The sequence below is a fragment of the Saccopteryx leptura genome, chromosome X (assembly GCF_036850995.1).
Source record: "Saccopteryx leptura isolate mSacLep1 chromosome X, mSacLep1_pri_phased_curated, whole genome shotgun sequence".
Lineage (NCBI taxonomy): Eukaryota > Metazoa > Chordata > Mammalia > Chiroptera > Emballonuridae > Saccopteryx > Saccopteryx leptura.
The window spans coordinates 47725955-47738963 of NC_089516.1; the positions used below are offsets into that span (position 1 = coordinate 47725955).

A 13009-nucleotide genomic window follows, 5' to 3' on the forward strand; every position below is an offset into this window, starting at 1 on the left:
TTTGAGCTTTTTCTAGATTCTTAAGGTATGCCTATAGTGCTGTGAACTTCCCTCTCAGGACTGCTTTTGTGCTGTACCATAAATTTTGAGTTATTTTATGTTCATTTTCATTTGCTTCAAGGAAATTTTTTATTTCTTCCTTGATCTCATTATTAACCCGTTCGTTATTTAATAACATGCTATTTCGTTTCCAAGTGTTTGAGTTTCTTTTTCAGTTTTTCTATTGTAGTTGATTTCTAGTTTCATGCCATAGTGATCTGAGAAGATGTTGATATGATTTCAATCTTCTGAAATTTGTTGAGATCACTTTTGTGTCCTATCATGTGGTTTATCCTAGAGAATGTACCATAAATACTTGAAAAAAATGTATGTTCTGCTGCTTTGGGGTGAAAGGTTCTGAAGATATCTATTAAGTCCAGTTGATCTAGTATGTCTTTTTTTTTGTATTTTTCTGAACCTGGGAATGGGGAGAGACAGTCAGACAGACTCCCACACGCGCCCGACCAGGATCCATCCGGCACGCCCACCAGGGGTGATGCTCTTCCCACCAGGGGACGATGCTCTGCCCCTCTGGGGCGTCACTCTGTCGTGACCAGAGCGACTCCAGCACCTGGGGCAGAGGCCAAGGAGCCATCCCCAGCACCCGGGCCATCATTGCTCCAATGGAGCCTCGGCTGCGGGAGGGGAAGAGAGAGACAGAGAGGAAGGAGAGGGGGAGGGGTGGAGAAGCAGATGGGCACTTCTCCTGTGTGCCCTGGCCGGGAATCGAACCCGGGACTCCCGCACAACAGGCCGATGCTCTACCACTGAGCCAACCGGCCAGGGCTGATCTAGTATGTCTTTTAAAGCTGCTATTTCTTTGTTAATTTTCTTTCTTGAGGATTTATCTAGTGATGTTAGTGGGGTATTGAAATCCCCTACTATTATAGTATTGTTGTTGATATCGCCCATTATGCCCATAAAAATCTGTTTTATATATTTAGGTGCTCCTATATTAGGTGCATAGATATTTATAATGGTAATCTCTTCCTGTTGGATTGCTCCCTTTATTATTATGTAGTGACTTTCTTTATTCCTTATTATAGCATGTTGTAAAGTCTATTTTGTCTAATATAAGTATTCCTACCCTAGCTTTTTTTTTTCATTTCCATTTGCATGAAATATTTTTTCCCATCCCTTTACTTTCAGTCTATGTGTATCTTTTGTATTGAAATATGTCTCTTATAGTCATCATATGTGTGGGTCCTCTTTTCTTATCCACTCAGATACCCTATGTCTTTTGATTGGAGCATTTAATTTATTTACATTTAAGGTTATTATTTATATGTAGCTGTTTATTTCCATTTTATTCTTTAAATGTACATTCCTCTTTTACTAGATCCCCCCTTTGTTTTTTGTTTTGTTTATAGCAGGCCCCTTAACATTTCTTGTAGCATTGGTTATGTTGTAATGAATTCCTTGAGAGTTTTTTGTTTTGTTTTGTTTTTGTCTGGGAAGCTTTTTATTTCTTCTTCACTTTTAAATCATAGCCTTGATGGATAGAGAAGTCTTGGTTGTAGGTTCTTGTTTTGCATTACTTTGAATATTTCTTGCCATTCCTTTCTGGCCTTTAATGTTTCTGTTGAGAAGTCAGATATTGTCCTTATGGGGGCTCCTCTGTAGGTAATAGACTGCTTTTCTCTTACATATTTTAGTATTCTTTCTTTATCATTTAATTTTTGTATTTCAATTATGATATTTCTTGGTGTTGGCCTTTTTGGGTTCATTCTTAATGGAACTCTCTGTGCTTCTTGAAGTTGTGTGATTTTTTCCTTCAACAATTTAGGGGAGTTTTTAGCTATGATTTCTTCAATCAGATTCTCTATTCTTTTTTCTCTCTCTTCTCCTTCAAGGACCCCTATGATGCGGAAGTTATTTCTGTTCATGTTGTCACAGAGCTCTCTTAGAGTTTCCTCAAACTTTTTGAGTCTCTTTTGTTTTTGCTGCTCTACTTGTTTGCCTTTGTTTATCTTGTCCTCTAACTAGCTGATTTGATCCTCAGCTTTATCCATCCTGCTTCTAATTCCTTCCAGTGTGGTGTTCATTTCTGATATTGTGTTTGTCATTTCTGACTGATTCTTTTTTGTTATTTCAATGTCCTTTTTTATACTTGCTATCTCTTTATTTAGGTGCTCGTTATGTCCATCTATTGTTGCTCTAAGTTCTTTGAGCATCCTAACAATCATTATTTTAAACTCTGTATCTGGAAATTTGGTTATTTCTGTCTCATTCAAACCATTTTCTGGAGATTTCTCTTGTTGATTCATTAAGGTTGCATTTCTCTGCCTTCCAATTTTGTCTGTGTATAAGAAGAGTGTGGCCACTGGAGTCCAATGGGTTTGGCCTCTGTGTTCCCTAGGTGTGGTTTGTCTGCATGCCCACCACATCCTCTGCCACCACCTCGGGAATGTAGGTATGGGTGTTACTGGTGCCTGCCCACTGTGGCAGTCACCATAGTTTCCACATCACCTCCATGGGTGGGACTGTGTTTGTGTGCCCAGGCTGCAAGCCTTGGTTGGCTCAGCCTCCACACTGCCCCTGAGGGTAGGAATGTTCTCATGTGCCTGGGCTGCAAGCCCTTGTCAGCCTCCAGCCTTTGCCCTGCCCCTGCAGGTGGGACTGCATTCACACATTTGAGCTGCAAGCCCTGGCTGTCCCCTGGCCTTTACTCTGCTCCCACAGGCAAGTCTGCTCTCATGTTCCGGGGCTGCAAGTCTTGGCCCCACTGTAGGGGCTGCGCTTCTGCTTCCATTCTCAAGTCTCAGCTTCTGGCGAGCACTCAGCAGTTTGGGTATGGCAATGCAGCTCAGACCTTAGCACTCAATACTTTTTCCCTGATGACTCCCTGTTTCTAAGCGATTCCTTGCTCTGACTGTAGCAGCAGAGCTTCTGTTTGGCTGCTGACCTGCTTCCTTTTGCTGGTATTGGTGGTTTCAGGAAATACATTCACTTTAGATTTGAGGAGTAACTCAGCCCAGGGGTTAGGGTGGCTATCCCTCAAAATGTTTCTCCTTGTGCCTCCTAGATTACATTCTCTTTCTGCTACTTCAGTTCTCTCAACTCTCCTAGTCCCCCAGAGCTCCTGGTGAGTGGCTATGAAAGAGGTTTTCTGCATGGATCCTTTAAGACATATACCGGGTCTGAGAAACCTGTCTCTTTCTTCCAAACAGTATCCTGGCTTGTTTTGCAGCTAAATACTGTCCATATGCCTTTTTTAGGCTCTGGGGATGCAGTCTGGGGCTTCATTTCTGTGGTTCAGAACCCTTCCCTCTTCGCTAAACTCACCTCCCACCACACAAGTCTCCCGGGCTGCTGCTCGCTCCTGGGAGCTTGGCAGCATTCTCCGTGTTTCCACTTTTCCTACCAGTCTCAGTATGGCTTCTTCAGTTATCCTTGGTTAAAGAGTCCTCTTAGTTTAGTCCAAAGTTGGTTTTTCCAGATGATTGTCCTTGAAATTAAGTTGCTATCCACTTTGGTTCTGAGAATTGGAAGTCGGTATGTTCGTCTACTCTATCGCCATCTTGCTGCCCTCTCTTTTTTTTATTTTCTTAAAGATATATTTTAAATAGTAATTTTTAATTTTGATGAAGTCCAATTTATCAACATTTTCCTATGTTCTCTTCCCTAAGTCTTATAGTTTAACTTTCATATTATAATATTTCGTTCATTTAGAATTAGTTTTTATAAATGTAGAGGGCACTAAGTTCTACTTTTTAAAATATGGATATATAAAATTGTTCCAACATTACTTTGTCATCTTTTCCAAAGATCAATTGAGCGTATAGGTGTGAGCTTATTTCTGGACTCTCTTGCATGTCCCATTAATCTATATGACTTTCCTCAGGCCAATAAAATGTTGTTTTCATCAATAATTTTATTACAAATCTTGTAAGATCTTGAAGTTTATTCATGTTTGCCAAAAATATTTTGGATATTCTCAGTCTTTGTACATTTCCATATAAATGTTATAATTGTTTATAAGTTTGTCGTAAAGAGTCTGCTTGGATTTTCATGGAGATTCATTAAATCACTAGATCATTTTAGTGACAATTAGGCCTTAACAGTATTGAATGTTCCAAACAGTAATCATTTTATCTTTCTACATTTATGTCTTCTTTAATTTCTTTTTTTTTTAATTTTTTAAATTCATTTTAGAAAGGAGAGAGAGGGGGGAAGAGAGAGAGAGGAGAGAGAAGAGGAGAGGAGCAGGAAGCATCAACTCCCATATGTGCCTTGACCAGGCAAGCCCAGGGTTTCGAACCGGCGACCTCAGCATTTCCAGGTCGATGCTTTATCCACTGCACCACCACAGGTCAGGCCATCTTTAATCTCTTACAACCATATTTTCTCATTTTTCAGCGTAGAGGTTTATAACATTTTGTTAAAATTGTCCCTACATATTTTATTTTTTTGTTGCTGCTTGTAAGTTGTATTTTTTAACATTTTAGTTTCCAGTTGTTTATTGATTGTTACTGTCTTCTGTTCTTATCTTTGTCATTTTCTTTTAATTTGTTTGGATTTAGTTTGTTTTCTTTTTCTAGCTTTTTATGGTGGAAACATATAATAGATTTAAAATTTTTTCTTTTTTTCTAAAAATAAGCATTTATACCTATAGATCTCTTTCTTAGCAATGTTTTAACAGTATTCCACAAATTTATTTTATTTTTATTCAGTTTGAATTGCTTTTTGATTTTGTTTTTGACTTGTGGGATTCTTTAAAGTATACTATTTAATGTCCAAATATTGAAGAAAGTTTTAAAGTTCTCTTTTCATTACTTATTTCTAATTTTATTCCATTGTAGTCAGAGGTAAATCCATTTAAATTTATAGAGACTTTTATGGTATAACATATGATCAGTATTGATGACTCTTCCATGTGCACTTGAAAAGAGTATATATTCTGTTGTTAAGTATAGTTTTCTATAAATATAAGTTATGTCAAGTAGATCTATGACATTTAAATCTTTGATTTTCTGTATACTTGATTTCTTGAATAATAACTGTAAATTTGTCTATTTCTTCTTAAAGTTCTTTTTAGGTTTTGCTTCATCTTTTTAGAAGCTCTGCTGTTTTGTGCATATACATTTAGAATATATGTCTTCTTGATGAATTGACTTCTTAATCAATATGAAATGTCTGTCTTCATCTCTGGTAGCATATTTTTTGCTTCGTTTTTAGCAAAGATCTTTTTATGTTAGATTCTCTCAGTCTTTCACTAAAAATGTCTTGATTAAATGATGATTTAGTTTGAATATTGCATTCCAACCTGATAGATATCATTTCTCAGCCCTGTGAAAATGTTATTTCATTATCATGTGGCCACTAACATTACTATTGTAATATTGCTTCTCAAATTAATTGTTGTTTTAAAGATCCTTTGTTATTTTTCAATGTTGGCTTTTAAGATCTATATAACTTTGGTCTTTTGATATTTCTTTGCAATGTGTCTAGGTTTGGGTTTGTTTTTATATTTTCCTCTTGGCATAGATGTGCTTCTTAAAACTGAGATTTATGACTTCAATGATTATAGAGAAAATCATCAGCCATTATGTCTTAAAATATTAAAGCTTCATCATACTACCACCCCCACAGTCTTCCTATTTTGTTCTTGGGTAGTTCTTGTTAAAGATATATTTGACTATCTAATGCTATCCTTGATATCTTATAACCTCTTTTTTATATACTCTATAATTCATATATTCTATTTTTTTTATCTTGCTGTGCTGTATTTTGAATAAATTCTTCATATATACTCTCCAGAGTGTTGAATAATGCTCTTCAGCAGTGTTAAATCTGATTTAAAATTCTATTGAGATTTAAATTTTAATAATTATATATTTATTTCATAGGAAGTTATTTTGGTTCAAAAATCTGCTTGCTACTTTTTAAATAGTGACTGGTTCTTATGGATACAGTGCTTGCTTTATGTCTTTAATTATTTTAAACATTCTTATTTTATTTTTTGCATTAAGTTATTCTAGTATCTGAAGTACTTTGGGAATATAGAGTTGCTATTTGTGTGCTAACTTCTACTTATAATGAAATTTTTTTCTTTTATGTTTTGTAATTTGAAGTTTAAACTCAATGTCAGTGGAGCTTTAGCTGTGCAATCCTCTGCATCTCAGACTTGGGATATAAGCCTTCAAAGCATTTTTTTATTTGTTTCTGCAAAGCAATAGAGCCTGGGAAGAATTTTTATGTTAATGTTCATTTGGGGGTTCCTGGACAATTTTTGTGTTTTGAAACTAGGGAAAGAGAAAAGAAAGAAGGAAGGAAGGAAAGAAGGAAGGCAGAGAGAAAGAGAGAGAGAGAAAAAATAAAGGCTTTTCATTGTCAGTTGTGCCAACAGCTGACTGTTTTCTTTTCTCACCTATTACTAATTGTCCATCTTTTCAAGGCTCTGAAATTATATAGAATATGACAATTCTAGTTTCTTGCCTCCTAAAAATCAAAGGAATTCATTATACAGCTAAACCACCATTCAATCAAGAGGGTTAAAAAATCATTTATTGACAAAGACAGACAATTTTACTACTAACAAATTATTGCAGAGAAAAAAAACAAAGGATTTTTATGAGAAGAAAGATATTTTAATAAAGAAACAAGAAATTAGATAGAAGCATATAAACAAAAAAATTGGTAAATATTTAAGTAAGCTAAATAATGGCTTCTTATTTTTAATGATGATTAATTAAAGGGCATTATAATATAATGAGATTAAGATATTGGACAATAACAGTATGTAAAATGGAGATCATATCAAATAAGATTAAAATGTAGCAGAACACACAATTACAGCTAGCTTAAAAATCCAGAAAAAATACTGTAGTTCCCCATGTATGAGATGCTCCCAGTATAAGACACACCTTAATTTTGGGGCCCAAAATTTGGGGGAAAATGTATTACATAAAGTTATTGAACTCAAGTTTTACTCATCATAAAATTCATACAACCCTTCATCACTTTCAAAACGTCCATGCATTCACTTGTCCTCATCTGTGTCTCATGATGAATCATTGTCTTCATATACTGCCTCATTCTCAGTTCCATCTATGGCATTTGAAATGTCTCACTTTTTTTTTTGGTATTTTTCTGATGTTAGAAACAGGGAGGCAGTCAGATAGACTCCCACATGTGCACGACTGGGATCCATCCTGCATGTCCACCAGGGGTGATGCTCTGTTGCAGTAGAAGCCATTCTAGTGCCTGAGGCAGAGGCCATGGAGCTGCCTTCAGTGCTTAGGCCAATTTTGCTCCAATGAAGCCTTGGCTACGGGAGGGGAAGAGAGAGACAGAGATGAAGGAGAGGGAGAAGAGTAGAGAAGTAGATGTGTGCCCTGACCAGGAATCAAACCCGGGGCTTCCACATGCCAGGCTGACACTCTACTGATGAGCCAACCAGTTAGGGCATGTCATAATTCTCAAATGAGTGACAACCACTATGTAATATGCACCCGTTTTTAGACTCCAAATTTTTTTGAAACAGAGTGTATCTTATACATGAAATCCAGAGATAAGTGGTACTGGGTTGGTTAAATTAGGGATCCTTCAATGCAATTTCCTCAGGACCCAAATCTTCTGTATTCCCTTCTGGCCTCCTTCTGTTATGCCTGTGTTAATGTTAAAACTCAAACCTAACAATCAGATCATTTTTCTCTTTAGATTTGTCTTTGTTTTATTTATCTGGAGATTTCCATTTCTCACTTAGAAGTACTTTTTCTATGTATGAAATCATGCTATTCATACAATTTTTTTTTTTACAAATAGTCATCATTAAAATGTTTAGCATTAAATATAAGAAAATCTTTGGTTTTTCATTTTCTAAATGACTGTATTGGAATTGTACAAATGAGTATTTAAAAAAATATTGACTCAAAAGTAATGGCGGCATGAGAGACACTTGATCTTTCCCCTTGAAATTTCAACAAATTGAACCATTATAATGCAGTGAAGGAATTCCACCTGGGCAGGTGGGAAGGGTACAAACAAAGTGGAGGAGCAGAAGATGAGAAGCACTCATGGTGGGGCTCTGGAAAGGGGAGAAACTTGGAGTGTCTGAGTTTTATTCTGCCAGGAAGAGCAGAGACATTGGGGGGCAGTTGGAGAGATACTCAACCAAAGTGGCAGCAAATCATGGGGTCACTGTCAGTGTTCTCAGGATCTGCTGGAAACTGGCTTAGGACAGAGACACAGAAATACAAAGTAGGGGTTCCCAGCCTCCCAGACTTTCCCTTCCACCCCTTGTAAGCTATAGAGGGTGACAGAGACACACCTCACAGCTAGTTATACAGGGACACTCATTCTCTAAAGAACCAAGGTGTTCTATGTCTTGTCCCCCTGGTCTACTGAGATAAAGGGAAGAGTGCCTGGAGGCCTGAGATTGCCATTGTTAAAGCCATAAAACTCTCACAATACATCTCATCTCACCATTGCAAAAGCAACATCTCAGTGGAGGTTAGCCTCGAGATTTTACAGAGCTAAAGCTTGTAATCAGTGCTACCTACTGGAAAAAATAATAAAATCTCTTGCAAATGCAAACCAATCCTTAGTCAGTTTAGGGTTTTTTTATGTTTTCTATTGTTTTACATTTTTCTCTTTGTTGTTTTGTTTATCTCTGAGTTTTTGTTTTTTTGTTCTTTGATGATTTGTTGTTTCCTCCTTTTCATTGTTTATTTATTTTTTCATTAATTTTTATTTTAATTTTTTTGTTGTTTTTGGCTTGAATTCTTAACAATACCACTCTGAAATACCATCAAGGCAGAAGAAAACTAATACCATGACTTCCCAAGAAAGAGACACAGTCCAGAATGATAATAAAAAATCTTCAGAAAGTAATCTCAATCACATTGAAACCTTGGAATTAAATGATAGAAAATATAAAACTGAAGTTCTGAAAATATATAATGACATTTGAGATAACACTGATAAGCAATTTAATGAGCTCAGAAAACAAACCAAGTACTGCACCAAGGTGATTGAAACTTTAAAAACACAGATGAAGAACTCAGTACATGAATTGAAAAATAAACTATCAAGTTTAGTTAATCGAAGAGGTAAAATACAGGAGATAATCAGTGACATCAAAAAGAAGGCAATTGGACCCTGACCTGTGGTGGCTCAGTGGATAAAGTGTTGATCTGTAAAGCTGAGGTTGCTGGTTTGAAACTCTGGGCTTGTCTGGTCAAGGCACATATAGGAATTAATGTTTTCTGCTCCTTCACCCCTTCTCTCTCTCTCTCTCTCTCTCTTTCTCCTGTAAAATAAATAAATTAAAAAATAAAATAAAAATGAAAGTGATTATAAAAACTAGGCATCTGGAAAAGATAAATATGGAAGAAAAGAGAGACTCAAACATTTTTAAAAATGAGAAAGCTCTATGTGAATTGTTTGATTCCATCATAAAAAGCAATATAACAATAATGGGCATATCAGAAGGAGAGAAGGAGAAAAGAATAGGGAGCTTATTCAAACAAATAATTGATGAGAATATCCCAAGCCTGTGGAAGGAGTTAAATTCTTAAATTCAAGAAGCAAAAATACTGCTGTGTTACCTTAACCCAAACAGACCTTCTCCAAGGCACAACATAATAACACTGTCAAAAATCAATGACAGAGAAAGAGTTCTTAAAGCAGCTAGGGAAAAAAATAACATAATGTATAAAACAAGGCCCATCAAGTTATCATCAGATATCTTAGTAGAAACTTTACAAGTCAGAAGAGAGTAGACACAAATATTCAAAAGTATTGAGGGGAATGGCAAGTTGGCAATGAAGTAGGTGGATGTACCAACTTCCATCTCCCAGAACCAAAGTGGATTACAACTTAATTTTAAGAACCATTATATGGAAAAATGAACTTTGGACTATAATAAGAAGACTCTTTAACCAAGGAACACTGAAGAAGCCACACTGAGACTGGTAGGAAAAGCAGAAACACAAAGAGGGCTGTCTAGCTCCCAGGAGCAAATGGCAGCCCACAGGGACTTGCATGGCAGGAAGTGAGTTTAGCAGAGAGGGGAGGGTCCTGGGTACCAGGAACAAAGCCCCAGCCTACAACCCCAGAGACTAGAAGAGGTGTATGGACAGGATTTGGCTGCAAAAAACAAACAAACAAACAAACAAAAAAAACCCCCAGGATACTGTTTGTGAGAAAGAGACAGATTTCTCAGACCCAGGATTTTTCTTAAAGGGACTGTGCAGAAAACCTCTTCCACAACCACTCAACCAGAACTCTGGGAGACTAGGAGAGTTGAGAGGACCAGAGTAGCAAGAAGAGAATGTAATCTAGGAGACACAGGGAGAAACGCTTTGAGGAACAGCTACCCTAACCCCTGGGCTGAGTCACCCCCCAAATCTAAAGTGAATATTTTCCCTGGAAACAGCAATACCAGCAAAAAGAAGCAGGACGTCAGCCAAACAAGCTATCCTGCGGCACTCAGAACAGAGTCACTTAGAAGGAGGGAGCCTTCAGGAATACAGTATTGAGTGCTAAGGTCTGAGCAGCATTGCCCCCACTCACACTGCGGAGGGCTCGCCAGAGGGTGGGTGGTGTTGGGACACAGAAGCACTGTCCCATTGGTGGGGGTAGAAGCCAGGTCAAGCCATGACTAAGGCCTGGTGTGAGCTCATTCCTGACTGGCAGGGGTGGAAGGGGCACATGAAAGCAGTCCGACCTGGCTGCAGGCAGGGTAAGCAAGAGTAGTCCCTTTCCAACTGCAGGGGAAAGGTGAAAGGGGAACTGCAGAGACCTGCCCCAAGAGCCAGAGCTTGCAGCACAGTGTGCAAGTGCATCCTCGCCCATGGGGGCGGGATGAAAGCTGGGGAATAGGCAGACACCCATGGCAGAGCATAGGTGCATGGCCCTACCCACGGAGGAGAGGTGGAAACCACAGTGACAGCTGTAGCATGCTGGTGCCGGCAACACCCTTACCCAAATGCCCAAGGCAGTGGCAGAGGGGGTGGAGAGCCTGCAGACAGACCACACCTAAGGAACAGAGGCCACATTGATTGGACTCCTGTGGCCACACCCTTCTTATACACAGACAAAATGGGAAGGCAGAGAAATGCAATTCTAATGAATCAAGAGAAATCACCAGAGAAGAACTTGAATGAGTCTGATATAACCAAATTATTGGATGCAAAGTTTAGAATAATAATTGTTAGGATGCTCAAAGATCTTAGAACAACAATAGATGAACATAACGAGTACTTAAATAAAGAGATAGCAAGTATAAAAAGGGACATTGAAATAATAAAAAATGAGTCAAAAATGACAAATACAATATCAGAAATAAAGACTGCACTGAAAGAATTAAAAGTAAGATGCATGAAGCTGAGGATTGAATCAGTGAGTTAGAAAACAAGATAAACAAAGGCACGGAAGCAGAGCAGCAAAAACAAGAGACTCAAAAAGTTTGAGGAAACTCTAAGAGAGCTCTGTGACAACATGAAGGGAAATAACATCTGTATCATAGGGGTTCCTAAAGAAGAAGAGAAAGAACAAGGGATACAGACCTTGTTCAATCAAATCATAGCTGAAAACTTCCTTAAATTGATGCAGGAAAAAGACACACAAGTTGAAGAAGCACAGAGAATTCCATTAAAGAGGAACCCAAAGAAATCTACACCAAGACACATCATAATTAAAATACCAAAGCAAAGAGATAAAGAGAAAATATTAAAAGCTTCTAGAGAAAAAAAGGCTATCACCTACAAAGAAGCCCCCATAAGGATGACATCTATGACAAGAAATATTCAAAGTAATGCAGAACAAGAGCCTACAACCAACACTACTTTATCCAGCAAGGCTATTGTTTAAAATTGAAGAAGAAATAAAAAACTTCCCAGACAAAAAAAACCTCAAAGAATTCATTACAACCAAACGAATGCTGCAAGAAATGTTAAGGGGGCTGTTCTAAACAGATGGCAAAGGGGTAAAAGTATATAGTAAAAGAGAAATATAGCTTTAAAGAATAAAATAGCAATAAACAACTACATATCAATAATAAGCTTAAATGTAAATGGATTAAATGATCCAATCAAAAGATATAGGATAGCTGTGTGAATAAGAAAACAGGACACATACATATGCTGTCTAGAGGAGATACACCTCAAAACAAAAGATGCACATAGACTGAAGGTAAAAAAGTGGAAAACATATTTCATGCAAATATAAATGAAAAAAAGCTAGGGTAGCAATATTTATATCAGACAAAATGTACTTTAAATCAAAGGCTATATGTAGTAAGAGATAAAGAAGGTCATACATAATGATAAAGAGAGCAATCCAACAGGAAGATATAACCATTATAAATATCTATGCAGCTAAATAGAAGCACGCAACTATATAAAGCAGACTTTGATGGATATAAAGGACGAGATCAATAGCAATACTATAATAGTAGGGAATTTCAATACCCCACTAACATCACTAGATAGATCCTCAAGAATGAAAATTAACAGAGACAGCAGACTTAAAGGATGCACTAGATCAACTGGATTTAATACATATCTTCAGAACCTTTCACCCTAAAACCTCAGAATATACATTCTTTTCAAGTGCTTATGGTACATTCTCTCAGATAGACCACATGTTAGGGCACAAAAGCAGTCTCAACAAATTGTAGAAGATTGAAATCATATCAAGCATTTTCTCTGATCACAATTACATGAAACTAGAAATCAACCACAACAGAAAAACTGAAAAATACTCAAATACTTGGAAACTAAATAGCATGTTATTAAATAATGAAAGGGTTAAAATGAAATCAAAGAAAAAATAAAAAATTCCTAGAAATGAATGATAATGAGCATACAACAAATCAAAATTTATGGGACACAGCAAAAGCAGTAGTGAGAGAGAAGTTCATAGCATTACAGGCTGATATCAAGTTATACTACAAGGCCACTGTATTTAAAAAAGCTTGGTACTGGCATAAGAACAGGCATACAGATCAATGGAACAGAACAGA

The 13009-nt window shown here is 37.1% G+C and overlaps 1 non-coding gene across 1 annotated transcript; it reads right to left on the reverse strand.

Annotated features, from left to right (window-relative positions):
- Window positions 1-750: 750 nt before the first annotated feature.
- TRNAN-GUU (transfer RNA asparagine (anticodon GUU)) lies at window positions 751-826 on the reverse strand. Its single transcript has one exon. It is a non-coding gene; the product is annotated as a tRNA-Asn (tRNA).
- Between the last annotated feature and the right edge of the window lie 12183 nt (window positions 827-13009).